Here is a 15,073-nt window from a genome sequence, read left to right on the forward strand (position 1 = left end):
TCTGACATATAGTGCCAAAAACCAGGGATAAATTTAGTGTTGCTATATGCACATGAAAATGTCAATTATGTGCAACTCCCCCAAACAAAACAAAACAAAACCAAACCAAACCAAACCTGACTTGATGGTTAAGAAAGTGTGTGGGTTGTAATGAAATGTAATGAAAACTTCCAACTATTGCCCTAAAAGACCATTCAATATGACCTTAGTAATGGATTAACTTATTGAAGTTGTCACTGTTATGATTCACTTACCTCTTAATAAGACCAACTGCTGGGGACCAAACCTAAAACATATGAGCCTTTTGGGAAAGATCTTCATATATAGACTACAACAAATATAAATGGCCAACAAGCATGCAAAATAAAGTTCTCTAATGATGAGATAAATGGGGATTAAAAGTATTTACTATCTTACTTGTGTAAAATTTGCTAAAAGTTGTTGATAAGCAGTATGTAAGGACACTGAAGGAATGTATCTTCATCTTACACTGTGGTGAAGAATAAACAATAGTTCATATGGTATGAAGAAATCTTGTAATTATTGTTTCAAAATACAAAATTCATGCAGTCTTTCCTAGGGATTATCTGCAGAAGTAGGAACACACAAATCAAGATGGATATATGAGATTTTCCCATACTGCTTTTAGTATAACAAAAGTGGAAACAATTAAAATATCTGTATTTGAGGATTAGTTTACAAATGTGAGCAAAGCCATGCAATATACTTACCTTACAAATAATAAGGTAAAGAGAATTTTTTAATATGGAAAAATATCCATAATATGCTGGCTGAAAAGAGACACAAAATAACACTTAAATTGTAAAACATCTTAATAGATATTCAGTTTATGCACACGAGAGGTTTGCATACAATTTTCCTCAACACAGTTAGGTTTGTTTGACAATGAGAAGGTGTTTTGAGAAACACATCCTTGAACGATTTGGTATGAACATCATAGAGTACTTACACAAGCCTAATTTTGTGGATCAGTCACTCAGCATGGCCTCTGGATGCCATCAAGAGGCATGGTAAATACAAGATGCAGGAGGTTGTTGTTAACTCAACAAAGCACATTGTTTTAAATTATTTTAGAAAAATAAGTAGAGGAGCATTCTAAAATAATAAAATGGCAACACAGCTGATACATACAACAGTAGCAAAGACACCTGTCCTCACATCCTGTGTATGATTATTCTATACGTTCATATATTTTTATGATTGAGGTTTGCAATCACCGTAAACATGGAAGTAACATCATGCTTCTATTAAGGCAGATAAAATGATACTAGACCATGGGGAAATTTCAGTTCCATTACAGTTGTATGGGACCAACACATGACATAAGATCTGTTGCTGATAGGATGCTATATGGGATGGAACACGGTTGTATTTATTATAAAATAATAAAGTGTACAGAAGCAATGAAAGCCTGAAACATCCTTATATTTCTCATCTTGATTCAATCACTGAGATTTTGCTCCATTTACTTTGTTTCTCTGTACACACAAGTGAGCACATGCAGGACTCCCTATATACTTGATAGCACAGAATTGCCTGACTCGTGAAATTTCCTCAATCATTTATTAAGACCCAGAGTCTACCTGACAAGTTAACTAGTGAAGGTCTTATTCCCAATAAGTACAATGTATTTTGTTTTCAGTTACACCATCTAACAAAGTTTCCCCCTTAAATGTACTAGGATCTTCATGCTTGGATGATTGTAATGCATTGTTTAAAGATTGTATTTGTAAGAGGCTTAAACATAAAATTTATTCACTTAAGTTAAATTGAGGATATCCCTGTTCTAGACTTCATGTTATAAATAGTGATGGTATTTTGCAAATGTTTTGAGTGGTTTTGGGTGGTGCGTGCCCTAAGTTTTAAGGAATAGAAGTCTACTGGGGGAGGGGAAAGTACCTCATCAAAGGGATGAGCTCACCTGTGGAGCAGCTTTCCTGTACATACCCTTGGTGAGCAACCACTAAACAAAAACAGTGAGCCCTGGGAAAATTTCAGGGCTGCAGATGCTGGATCTGAGAGGCGTGCTGGCACTCTTCCAAGTTCCTTCAGAGTTCAGCTGCTTCTTCTCAACCTCTCCCTCTCATCTAGCTCTCCCTTCTTACCAGAAGGACAAGATCATTCTCTGTGTAGATGGTTGTGGTCAGCTGTCTTTGGCAGTCTAATCATTCCTTGAGTATCTGGGGTCTATATGTGTGAGAAGTTGGACTGAGAACTGGCTTGCAGCAAGTGATGAGACAGGATTCCCTGCTATCCTTCCGCGCATGTGTCCCAAGCCTCCTCTTTCTGCTTCCTCATGCCTTCTTATTTCTTATTTCCTTCATATTCCCTTTTCCTGTCTTCCTTTCATCACTGGAAGATACCCTTGAGGTTTCTTCCCCAAGAAAACTTCTACTTGTCTGACTCTGCCTAGATTTGACAGTTCAATTGTGAAGTCGGATTTTCATCTTCAGAGTTGTCTACTTGATTCTCCCCTAAACAACCACGTCCTCTCAATTTTCCCTCACCTCAAAGCGCTCCCGTGGAGTCAAAGTTTTATTAATCTCTCCCCACAATGGCACTTAGACTGTGACTTAATTATGTTAGAGATGTGAGCCTGGATTGAGTCCCAATTTCCTGTTTTCACTTCTGAGCACACCATGATCAATTTTAGTGCTGGGTCTCTGAGATTAGGGTTGGAATGATCAGAAGGTTCATGTTCAGCTAGCTCTACATGGTATGAGTTTATAATAGACACACGGAGGAGGGAACTTTCAGTCTTTGTTTCATTATCACAGGTTATTAAAGATTGGTACAGTTAAAATAGGAATTATCAGCCAGGCGGTGGTGGTGCTCGCCTTTAATCCCAGAACTCGGGAGGCAGAGGCAGGTGGATCGCTGTGAGTCTGAGGCCAGCCTACAAGAGCACAAGAGCTAGTTCCAGGATAGGCTTGATAACTACAGTGAAACCCTGTCTCGAAAAACAAAGAAAACAAAACAAAACAAAACAAAAAAAAAGCATTAAGAAACAACACACTTTAAGAGGAAGGATCCAGGTAATGGTGGTCACCACCTATATTTAATTAGGGAGTTAAATAAAAAAATAGAAATTATCATTTTCCTTATTTAATTCATTATATGCTACAATTACACATATACTATCCTGTAATATATACACTATACACACTACAATATAACACATACACATATATAGTATACAAGCATATACTTACCTTTCTTAAAAAATTCATTCAGAATTTATGGCAAAGTCCAGGGATACTTGTCAATCTTATTATGCTTTTGTTTCACAAACCATCAAAGGTTAGAATTTAGAGCATGCAAATGTCAGTTGAATTTCTATTCAATCATATCAAGATGAAATCAGCTAAGACATATGAGATCATTGAAAAGGAAACAGAATAATAAGACCAGGGAATGTTTTTAAGCTCTGCTCGGGAGCAAATGAACCATGAACTGGAAGAGTCAAAACTTCAAAAATACTTACGCTGTTGGACTCTGTCAACTCTAGAGCAGCAGGTGTGTGCCAGAGCATTTCCACTGAAACAGCAAAGAGGAACAATCTTGAGAAACTGCAGACTTTCATCTTTCTGCCTGATTCCATAGAGCAACAATAGTTATAATTTGGCTAAATACCCCCTATTAATCACAGCCATGTGATCCACCATCAGAACAAAACTAGGTTGTACAAAAGAACTTTGTAATAAAATATAGATTAACTTTGGAACGGCATACCTGAAATACACAAAAAGGGGCCCAAGTCAGAGAAAATAATGGAGACGTGCATTTGGATACAGAAGCAGACAAAATATTTTGAGTTGGGGCATGGAGACTAATATGGTCCTTGCCTGGGATGAGGAGACCCACTTAGGGAGCTCTGACTCACAGAGGCTTTTGCTATATGGAAAGAGTTGAATAAATCTGGGTTCAAACACACTGTGTCTTAGCAGCAGTATGAACTTGAGTATTGCTTTGCCTCTCAGCGCACTGCTTCCCTTCTGTAAAGTACAGGCAATGTCCTTAAGACCAGGCCAATACCCTACACATGTCAACTCTTCCTAATGTCGCATTTTAAATGTGGAAGAGCTTCCTGTGTTTGAACACTCCACCCCAAGCTTGTCGTGATGTCTCAGAAGGTCACAGAATCTTTCGGAGATAGAGTCTCACTGGATGAAGGTTCTAAAGTCCTTGAGGATTTTTAGCTTGGCCTCATTTCCTGTTTGTTCTCTGTTGGCTTTCTGGCAGTGGAAACAAGGGGACCAGCCACCACATGCTCCTGTCACAGTGCCTTCTCTCCTATATTGAGCCGCATCTCCTTAAACAACATGACACATAAACACTTCCTCCTTTGAACTGCTTCTTATTAGGGTTCTGGCCACAACAGTGATAAAAAGTAGTGTACTCATGTGGAGCAGATGTCAGTCTAACAACTGCCCAAACAAAGGCCATATGCTTGGGAAAAAAAACCTGTTAAAAATAAAGAATAGTGTTAGAAAAATTTACAAAGGAATCTAAAGGGAAGATTTTCACAAATGTTCAAAGAAAAATCAGGTAAAAGAAAGACAACTTTGAATGGAAATGAAGGAAATTGGAGGTGTTACTAGAAAAATGAACGGATTGTGTAAACACTGCTGGTAAAAAATGCCAAATTGCTTCTGGATGCTGCATTCACCTTGCTAATGCTCTGCCAAGGCTCTCTCAGTGGGCAGAGCTGGCTTCTCCTGGGATTTTGGTTCCTGGGACAGTAAGGACGTCACCAGGCTCCTCAGGAGTCAGGTCTGGAGCTTGATGGACTGACAGGCCCATGTGATTCTCAGGACTGCTCCTGCGCATGCCAAGAAGGACTTAGTTTTTGGAGGGAACAAGAACACAATGACTAAAATCAACTGAAGGAGAGAGAGTTCATTTCGGTTTATAGCTCTGGGACAGAAGTCCATCATGCCTTTAATCTCCATATGCCCCCATGAGATGTATTTCCTCCTGTAGGGCTGTGCCAGCTGAACTCCCCAAACAGCACCAACTGGAGACCAATTTTGTTCAAGTGCCTGAGACTATGGGGGTGGGGTGCATTTCTCATTCAAACTACTGCAAGATTACGTGGTCCTGTTACAAATGTCTAAAACACTTTCCTTGTTTGCTATCAGATGTTTTCCTCTTTTTCTTTTAATTTATTCTTCTCTCATACATTACATCCCAAATACACTTTCCCCTCCCCCTCTCCTCCCGGTCCTTTCCCCCATCCTCTCCTTTCCCCAAGATCCAATCTTCCTCTGCTTCCCTTCAGAAAAGGGCAGGCTTTCCAGGGATATCAACCAAACATGGCATAACAAGTTACCATAAGACTAGGCAGGCACATATCCCTATATCAAGGCTGGACAAGGCAACCCAGTAGGAAGAAAAGGATCCCAAAAGCCTGCAAAGGAGTCAGAGACAGCTCCTGCTCTCACTGTTAGAAGTCCCACAAGACCAGCAAACTACACACCTGTCACATATGTGCAGAGGACCGAAGTTGTCGCGGACTGACTTCTACATGGATACCCCTTACCAGGGTAGGGGAATGGGGATTAGAAATGTTAGGTAGGAGGAAGAGAAATAAGAAAGAATCACAGAGACATAGGATAGTACCGGGAGGGAGTTCCAGTGAATACTGAAATTGCCCACTTTAATTTTCCATACACTTTTATATCCCAATGTAGCAGGAGAAAAAGGCAAAGACTGCTTTAACACGATACAAAGGACAACTAGAATAGTTACTTGCTTCAATACTTTGAGACAGCAAGCCATTAATTTATGAGAAAAGAATTCTATTGTTTACGCAGTGAACCCACCCTAGACCAAGTGTCCTGAAGGCAGGCAGCCACTCCCTGGGTTAAACCTCTTAATTTAAAAGAAGGAACAGAAGAAGTATGCTCGAATTAGACTCATATTTTTGGACCTTCACATTAAGTCAGACCCATGCAGGCTCCCTGATTGTTGGTTCAGTCTGTGAACCCTTATGAACCTTGCTTAGTTGATTCTGTGGATTTTCTTGTGGTGTCTTTGACCCCTCTGGCTCTTACAATCCTTTCTCTCTTCTCTTGCAGGATTCTCCAAGTTCTGCCTAAAATGTTTGGCTGTGGGTCTCTGCAGCTCCCATCAGTTGCTGGGTGAAGCCTCTCTGATAACAATTACATTAGGCTCTGGTCCATGAATATAACAGAGTACCATTAAGAATCATTTTATTGGCTTTTCTAAATTTTTCTTTTCTTTGTTTTCTTTCTTTCTTTCTTTCTTTCTTTCTTTCTTTCTTTCTTTCTTTTTTTCTTTCTTTCGTTCTTTCTGCCAATTGTGTTTGGTTCTATGCTGGGTTTCTGAGATATCCTTCTTTGGGTTAAAATACATTTTTTAGAAGTGATCAAAGCCTGGTATAGTCACACATTTCCTCCAACAAGGCCACACCTACTTCAACAAAGCCACTCTTCCTAATAGTGCCATGCCCTCTGAAATTATGGGGGCCTATTACATTCAAATTATCACATTCTACTCCCTGGCCCCCATAAGCTTGTAACAGCATCCTAATGAAAAATGTGTTCACTTCAATTTCAAAAGTCCCCTGGTCTATCACAGTCTCAACAATATTGTAAAGTTTAAAATTCAAAGTCTCTTCTGAGATTCATACAATCTCTTAAGTGTAATCAACCAAAAAAAAATCAAAATCAGAAGCAGATCACATACTTCCAACATATAATGGCACAGGATATACATTACTGTTTCAAAATGCAGGGAAGGGAGCATAGCAAGGAAATACTTGACCAAAGCAAGACCAAAAACCAACTGGTACACTCCAAATTCTGCATCTCCATGTCTGATGAAAAAACACTCTTCAGATCTCCAATAGTGTTCAGCTTTGTTGACTGTCATACACTTCTTTCTCTTGGGCTGGTTCTACTCTGTTAACAACTTTCCTTGGCAGGTACCCCACAACTTTGGCATCTCCAAAATCTTGGGGGTCTCCAAGACAATCCAGGCTTCAACTTCACAGCTTCATGAAATGGCCTCTCTAGGCCTCCATCCTGGGACACCCCTGACACATACCTAGCTTCGGTGGCTTTATTCCATAACTCCTTTCTTCTCTCCTTAACTCTAAATTCAGGACCACATGACTGAAACTGCCAAGTTCTACTGCTTGCTGAGGCTGAACTATGGTCCCATCGTTTAATTACGTCTTTATCAGCTTTCTTTTTCCTTCACTGCATAAGACTGGTTGTTCTTGAACTTGCTCTGTGGAAGACGCTGGCCTCAACCTCCGAGATCTTCCAGCACTGCCTTCCCTGTGCCGGGATTAAAGGTGTGCACCACCACATCTGGCTCTAGATCCTTTTAGTTCCTTTAGTTCTTTAGTTCCTTTTCATAAATTGGAAATTTAGCTGCGTGGGATCTTTCCTTGAAGTCACCACTCCCTTTATTCCATTTCTTAATCTGTTTATTTCCTTGAACACAGAAATTAGCTCCATTCCACTTTCTGGTAATCTTTTTCTCCTCAAATATTTTTCCTTGCCCAGCTAACTCCTTTTCGTTATAAATCTACATTAGAGTTACTACTAATGACCATAAAACAGAGTCTCTACTAGACTGTTTTGAGATTTCTTCTGTCAGTGGAATTAATTCAAAACTCTTCACTTTATGCTTAGGCAGACAGTTTGAACAAGGGCGAAAGGCAGCCACTTTCTTCACCAAAATAGCACAAGAACAAATCTCTAGGCAGCATACTAAAATTCTTCTCCTTTGAAGCCTCTTGAGGGAGCTCCTGACAGTTCAAATAATTCTTAGTACCTCTGCCTTCCATGCGCCTATAAGTATGGCTCATTAAACAGTGTTTAAAGCATTCCACTGCTTTCATAACCCTACATACTAAAGTCCAAATTCTTCTAAACAAAAACATGGCCAGGTCTATCACAGCAATACCCCACTTCTGATACCAACAGAGTTTCTATTCCTGTGAGGGGATCTCAGGACCACAGTAATTCTTATTACAAAACAAAACAAAACAAACTTTTAATTAGCTTGGCTCGCTTACAGTTTCAGAAATTCAGTTCATATGATCATGATGAGGAACATGGTGACATACAGGCAGCTGTGGTGCTAGAGCTGAGACCACTGCATCTTGCAGGCAGCCTGAAGTCACTACCTGTCACAATGAGGGAAACTTGAGAAAAAGAGACCTTACTGACACACTTCCTCCAAACAAGGCCATACCTACTCCAACAAAGTCACACCTCCTAATAGTGCTACTTCCTGTAAGATTATGGGGGCCAGTTACATCCAAACTATTATATATATATATATATATATATATATATATATATATATAATATATGAAGATTGTTAAATTTAAAAAGCATCAGTTAGGACTCCCATTTTCCGAGATGAACTTAAGTAGAGAATCATTGTCTCCATGATTCCACCATGGATCATCTCTCACTGAAGACACTGGTAACCTGTGCTGTTCAAAGGCCTTGGGTGGGGGACTGGGGAGTATGGAGTTTATTTGTGGAAATTTTATAGTAAGAGGAGGAATCTATGAAATTTTCTCAGATTGCAGATGAAAAATAGGTTTCTGTGTGAAGGCACAGATTTCACAATTAGGTTATATTTCTTATTCCTAAATGGTGAAAAGCAAGAATTATTACTGGAAGAGGCTACAATTCAGATAGGAAAAAAAAAACCTTATAAAACAGAAAACTCTGCTCAAATCTTGTAAGGAAATTTTAACCATTCAGAAAACTACACAAATAAAACAGTTTAGTAGGAAGTGGATGCAAGGAGATGAGGAGTCCAAGGTCATCCTAACATAATAAATTTGAGATCAGCTTAGCCTCCAAGATACCTTGTTTCAGAAACAAAAGAAAACAAACAAACAAAGAGAAAACCCAAGAGAAAATAAAGAATTCAATAGAATTTTATTTCTTGATAGTGGTGCTTTCCTTTAAGAATTATTTGATCCAACTCAGCAATAGCTATAAATATTTTCCTCTAAACCTGAGGCTCTAAGTGTTAGGAGCTGGCCTCCCTCTTCTTCGCTGGTGGTAATTTGAAACATGAGGTAAGATTCCTGGCTGAGACTGATGAAGTTAAACCGGGAATTACTTCCAAAGACAGAAAGACATCAAGGCACCAACGTCATCCAAACAGCTGGAGATATTTATTGGTGAGGGAGGTGGAAAGGATGCAGTAGACATGTGTGAGTTTGAGAGGCTGGGGTGGCACAGGCTCTGGTGACGGGGAGGGGTGTTGATTCAGGACAGAGTGTGAGGGAGAGTAGGAGCCAGATGAAAGAGTTTTCTTTAACACATAACGTGGCTGAGTCCTTTAGAGACACACACTCAAGTTTCCTTGAAGACTTAGCTTCATATACTATCTTTAAAGCAAGTGTCCTACTTAAATACCTGTGAACGTTACTGAGTGCAACACAGGGAACTGGATATGGATCCTACAGAGAGACACCATGCACGGTTTTGAGACTTTAACTGGCTGGTTTAGCGTAGCTCCCTTTCTTCCTCCCAATCCCCCTAACAAGCAGTGATGGGCACTGTAACAGGCCAAATACTGTGCTGACCTCAGGGATAAAATGATAAATAATAAATGAATTCCTGAGGAATGATTTAGATGGGTATGTGGATGGAGGGTTGGAACTGAGATAGACAACAGCATGAAGGTTACATCAGAGAGAAATCACTTGTCAGATAAAGAGGGACGTGTCTGATAGACCCATGACTCCTCCAAGAAATAGAATTTAGATGCAGGAGGTAAGCTACAATAAATTGATAAAGAAGTAAATATTAATTAATATTTTAATTAATAATTTTAATTAATTAAAAGACAGTTAAAAATTACAGCTACTGCTTATCAAGTACTTTGTATGTAAATATACTTGTTTAAAGTTAGGTTATGCTGAGAGACTTACATACTCTTTAAAAAAGATTTTATTTATGCATTTACTTATTTATTTACTTACTTCATTAATTTATTGAGTCAGAGCTTCTCTGTGTGGTCTTTGCTGTCCTAGAACTTGTTCTGTAGACTTGGATGACCTCAAACTGGGTGATTTGTTTGCCTCTACTTCCTGAGTGCCGGAACTAAAGGTATATATGCCACCGCTGTCTGCCTAGTTTCAATTTTCAATCATGTGTATATGTGTATTTGAGTGTGAGTGCATTAGGGTTCTGAAGAGGGCATCGATACCCCGGAGTTGGGCTCCAATATTTGGTCCTCTGAAAGAGCAGCTTGTGCTATTAGCTGCTGGGTCTATTCCCATCCTGGATTAATATAATCTTTTTGTTTTGGTTTAGTTTTGCTTGGTTTTCAAGACATGATTATTCTGTATAGCCTTGACCGTCCTAGAACTTGCTCTGTAGACCATGTTGGCTTAGAACTCACAGAGAGCTGCCTATTTCTTCCCCCCAAGTGCTGGGATTAAAGGCATGTACCACCACTGCTTGGCTCAGATTAACATAATCTTAGATAAATATGTTATACTTTATTGTGAGAGAATGTTAAGGATGATTCCATGTGATACAACTTGCCACAAACATGCATCATCTCGGGAGAGGAAACTTCAGTTGGACAACTGTTTCCATTGGATTGGCCTGGCGGCATGTCTGTGGTACTTTTTTCCATTAATGATCATGTGGGAGACCCCAGACCTCTGGGTCATATAAGAAAGTGGGGGAGTTGGGGTGTGAGGGAGGGTGGGGAGGTGAGGGGGCAGGAAGAGTGGCAGGAGAGGAGGGAGAGGGAACTGGGACAGTCTATAAAATAAAAAAAAAGATTCTTAAAAAAAAGAAAGAAAGCAAGACAGGAGGAGCAACACTGGGCAGCACTCCTCCATGTTTCTGCTTCAGGTCCTGCCTCCAGGCTCCTGTTTGGGTTCTTTTCCTTACTTCACTAAATGGCTCCCTGTGATGTGGAAGTGAGCCCTTTCCTCTGGAAGGTGCTTTGGGGCATGACGTTTATCACAGCAACAGAAAGCAACTAGAACTCATCACAGCAATGACTGAATGTTTATTTAGGACATTGGACAAGGTCTGTTAAGTGTTACCTCATTATCAGGTCAGGCACAATAAGGTATTGATTGGATTGGTACTGAAAGGACAGAAAGGAGGCAGTAATTTAAATGGAAACTTTCATAATCCATTCATTCATTCATTCATTCATTCATTCATGCAACATTGTTGAGGCAGTCTTTGTCAGGCTCTAGACTGGGTTTGAGAAGTCAGGCATCTCCAGATGTCATGGCTTGGATAAATGTCTCCCAGATGCTTATATGCTTGATCCCCAGCTCCTGGAATGGTTGGGAGATGGTAAAATCATTAAAATTACCAGCCTCTTCCTTGGGAGCCATTGGCAGATGGTGGATACTAGTTGAGGAGGACTCATTGTGTTCAGTGATGGCGCCATTAGTGAGTTAGTCATGCTTGAGGGATAGTTCCACACCCATGCCTAAGTGGTGGCCCTGGCTAAACTCAGTGGGTCACAAAACAAAGTCAAAACCCAAAAAAAGCATGATAGTGGGAAGAGGGGTAGAAGGGGGATAAGAAAGGGTGGGGATAGTGAGTGTGACCAGAACGTATTGCATACATGCATGGCATTGTCAAAGAATTAGTTGAAAAAAAGAAAAAGAGGCAAGGCATAACAGAAGGTAGTTGTGTCACTGAGTCACGTTTTGAGGGTGATAGTGGAAACCTGCTATTTTTGTGTCTTCTGACACACACAAGGCACAGACATCTTCTGGCATAAACTCTCACCATGATGTAGCGTATCCACAGCAAAAAGACCAAGTTTAAAGGGGATAAGTATATACCATTTTAAAAGTTCACACTCACTCTTGATAGTGTAGAAAGGACGACAAATAGACATTGTAAATAGTTCAGGACGCACATACTGTTTCCTAATGGTTGGTTTGTTCTGAGTTAATCCCCAGCCTAGGTGGCCCTGTCGGGGTTGGCATGCAGAAGTCTGGGCTTAAGCATACCTAGCCACAGCAACGGATGACAGCGAGGAGAAAGTGTGGTCGGTGTAAGGGGGGATGCAGCTGACACCACGAGTCTCAGAGACAAGGCTGACCACCTTGTTCTGCAAGATGTAGATCTCCCCCAAGAACCAAGAGGCCATACCCAGGTCAAGACCGGTGGACAGCCATAGCTGGGGCTGCTGGGAAATGGAGAACTTCCTACACTCGTGGGCCTGACCTGGAGTCTAATTCAGTCATCACCTAGGCCCACAGCTCTCTTGGGAGATGTCACAAGTGGTTTTTAAAATCTTGGTCCTTTTCTTCTTCAGAACTCCAACTGCACGAATGATGATGATAAGCTTTTGTTTATGTTTTCATATATATATGTGTGTGTGTGTGTGTGTGTCTATATATATGTGTGTGTCTATATAGACACACACACATATTGCCATTTAGTACCTGTGTGCTTTTTTTCTTTTTATTGTTTTCTGATGCAATGATTAATGTTGTTTTATCTTCCAGTTCATGAATTCTTCTGCCTGCTCCATTCTACTGCTGAGCATATATATCAGATGTTCAAATTTGGATTATTGTATTTTTTATGACAACTTCTTTTGCTTCCTTGTGTATCCTGCTTCTTCATTGGCTTTGTGAGCTTTATGCAAGTGCACCTGTATGTTGGGAGCAGTGAGACCCCAGATCCTGAATTTCTTGTAATCCCCTAATCTGAGTGCCTACAGCTGCTTTGAGCACGAGACCTTCAGGAGTTCTTGATGGCAGGAGAGTGGTTTCTGGTGGGTTTGCTGGGGTGTGGTTATCTCTATATAATTTGCCCCTGAACACAATAAAGGGGGCATTCTTGGGGAATTCAAGGATGACCCGTGTCGCTGTCTCTCTGTCTGTGTTTGTTTGTGTATTTTAAACTCCAGCTCCCTTGCCCGAAGCTCGGGAACTGGGTGCCAGCGCACCGAGCGCAGACACGGGGGCGCGGTGCGCGGCAATTGGAGGTCTCCATTGAGATATCGGGAACGGCACCTGTGGTTGTTCATGGATGTACTTGGAGTAAACAGAATCCTGACATGAGGTAAGGAGCAAAACGAAAATTACAATAGTTTTGATCAATCACTATAGAATATTTAAAGAGAACCCCCAAATAAATAAATAAATAAACTTGAGAGCCTACTTGCAGTAGAAAATGAAAATTTTTAATTTTCGAATATCTACAGAGGTTTGTCAATTTTGTAGTTTCACAAATGTCCTTTTTCCTACCCCCAATTTCTATTTTAAGAGAGAGACAGAGACACAGTCTAGGCTCACACAGCTAGTGAGTGGTAAAACTTCAATCAAATCTGGGAATTTCTGGCTTCAAAATCTGTCCTTCTGTTAGGAGGTCGTGGAACATGGTGGGTAGATATTAGCCTGATGATGCTGTTGGAAGAGGTCAACGAAAAATTAAGGAGGAGACAGAAATCTCTCGTCAGAAGAAGAGAGATCAGACTTTTGCCAACTTAAGTAGCAACGTGTTAATTTTTTCTTCTTAGATTTCCCATTATTGTGTTGATAATAAGATCCATGTCACAGGCGTCTGTTTAGGACAAAGGGATATGAATCTACAAAGTATTTAGACTAGTGCATAGACCTAGGCATGGCTAGGTTTCATATCATTTAATGTCTTCTAACAACATTTACTGCAACTTCTCAACTGTAACTTTCTATTCAGTAGAAAGAACCAAAATAAGATCATGGTAAATAAGCATCTCATGAGAGGAGGGGTTCTTCCAAAGAGATACTGGAAAGATATAACTGCATTTGTTTGTATATGCAAAAATTTCTAAATGAATAACCAGAAAGCTTATTTATAAATTTATTATATTTTTATTGATTTTTTGTGTATGTGCACACTCATGTACATGTGCACATATGATACAGTATGTGTGTGTGTGAAATCATTGTAGGAGTTGGTTCTTCCACCAGCTGGGTCCCAGGGACTAAACCATGATCTATTGGCTAGGCAGCAAGCTAACTTATCCATAAGGCTATCTTGCCTGCTCTCCATAGAAAGGGTATATTAGTGCGGATAGTGTGCTTACACATCTCCGCAGATCAGACCATGGGTGGAGTTTTGCTAGTATTGTTGTACACTTGGATCTATGAATGTGCTACTAAACCAAATATTCATAAAAGAAAAAAGTGGAATAAGCAGCCAGAAGAGTTTTTCAGTCTCTTTCTTTGGGGGTTATTTTACTCACAGGTGAGAGAGATCTGCTCACCTTTAATGTCTCTGTGAAGTGATTGTCAAAGCATGGTGGTGGTGGGGGCATCTCTATTTTACCAGCTTTTGTTCAGGAACTACATCCTAAATTACCACCGGAATGATTGTGTTTAGTTAGTCAAATGCAAGGAAAGTTGTGCTTAGCTGTATGCTTTGTCTTCTTTTTGTCCACTGGAATACTTTGTATTAATTTGAGCTTTGGTTTGATCCGAAATCTCTGGGATAACATTGAAAAGATCGCACTGGCAGTATGAAAATGCCAGTTGTGGTCCTTTGATTGATGAGTTCGGAGTAACCTATTGACTCACATTGACATCGTCCAAAGTCCAAGGGTACTGGTCAGCTCTCCTTTGTCAAAGAGATGGATTGCCTAATACTATCTAAAAGCTCCAGGCTTATGTGGAAAGTCTGAACAGGCTTGCTTACCTTTTTTTTTTTTTTTTTTTTTTTGCTTGACTTCTGTCCCAGTTTGCAATCCTGTTTTAGATTTCAGTTTTAGTTCATTGACCTCTTGTCTACTGCTGTTCCCCTGAACTATGCTCTTACGGTTAAATTTGATGTTTACTTTCCTAAGTTCAGAATGCTCTCTCCTTTCCTTTGGGTTTCTGAGAGCGTTTGAGAATGAATTCGTCTCCCCAAAGAGAAAGTGTTCTAATTTCATTGTTATCATAGAGTTTCCTGCATATTTAATTCAGCATTAAATGTTATTGCCCTTATAACAGCGGCAATACCACATGAAATAAAAGGACCCTGTGTAACTGTCACAAAGTCAAACCTGTGAACTTTAAAATGAG

The sequence above is a fragment of the Chionomys nivalis genome, chromosome 18 (genome assembly GCF_950005125.1).
Source record: "Chionomys nivalis chromosome 18, mChiNiv1.1, whole genome shotgun sequence".
Taxonomy (NCBI): Eukaryota; Metazoa; Chordata; class Mammalia; order Rodentia; family Cricetidae; genus Chionomys; species Chionomys nivalis.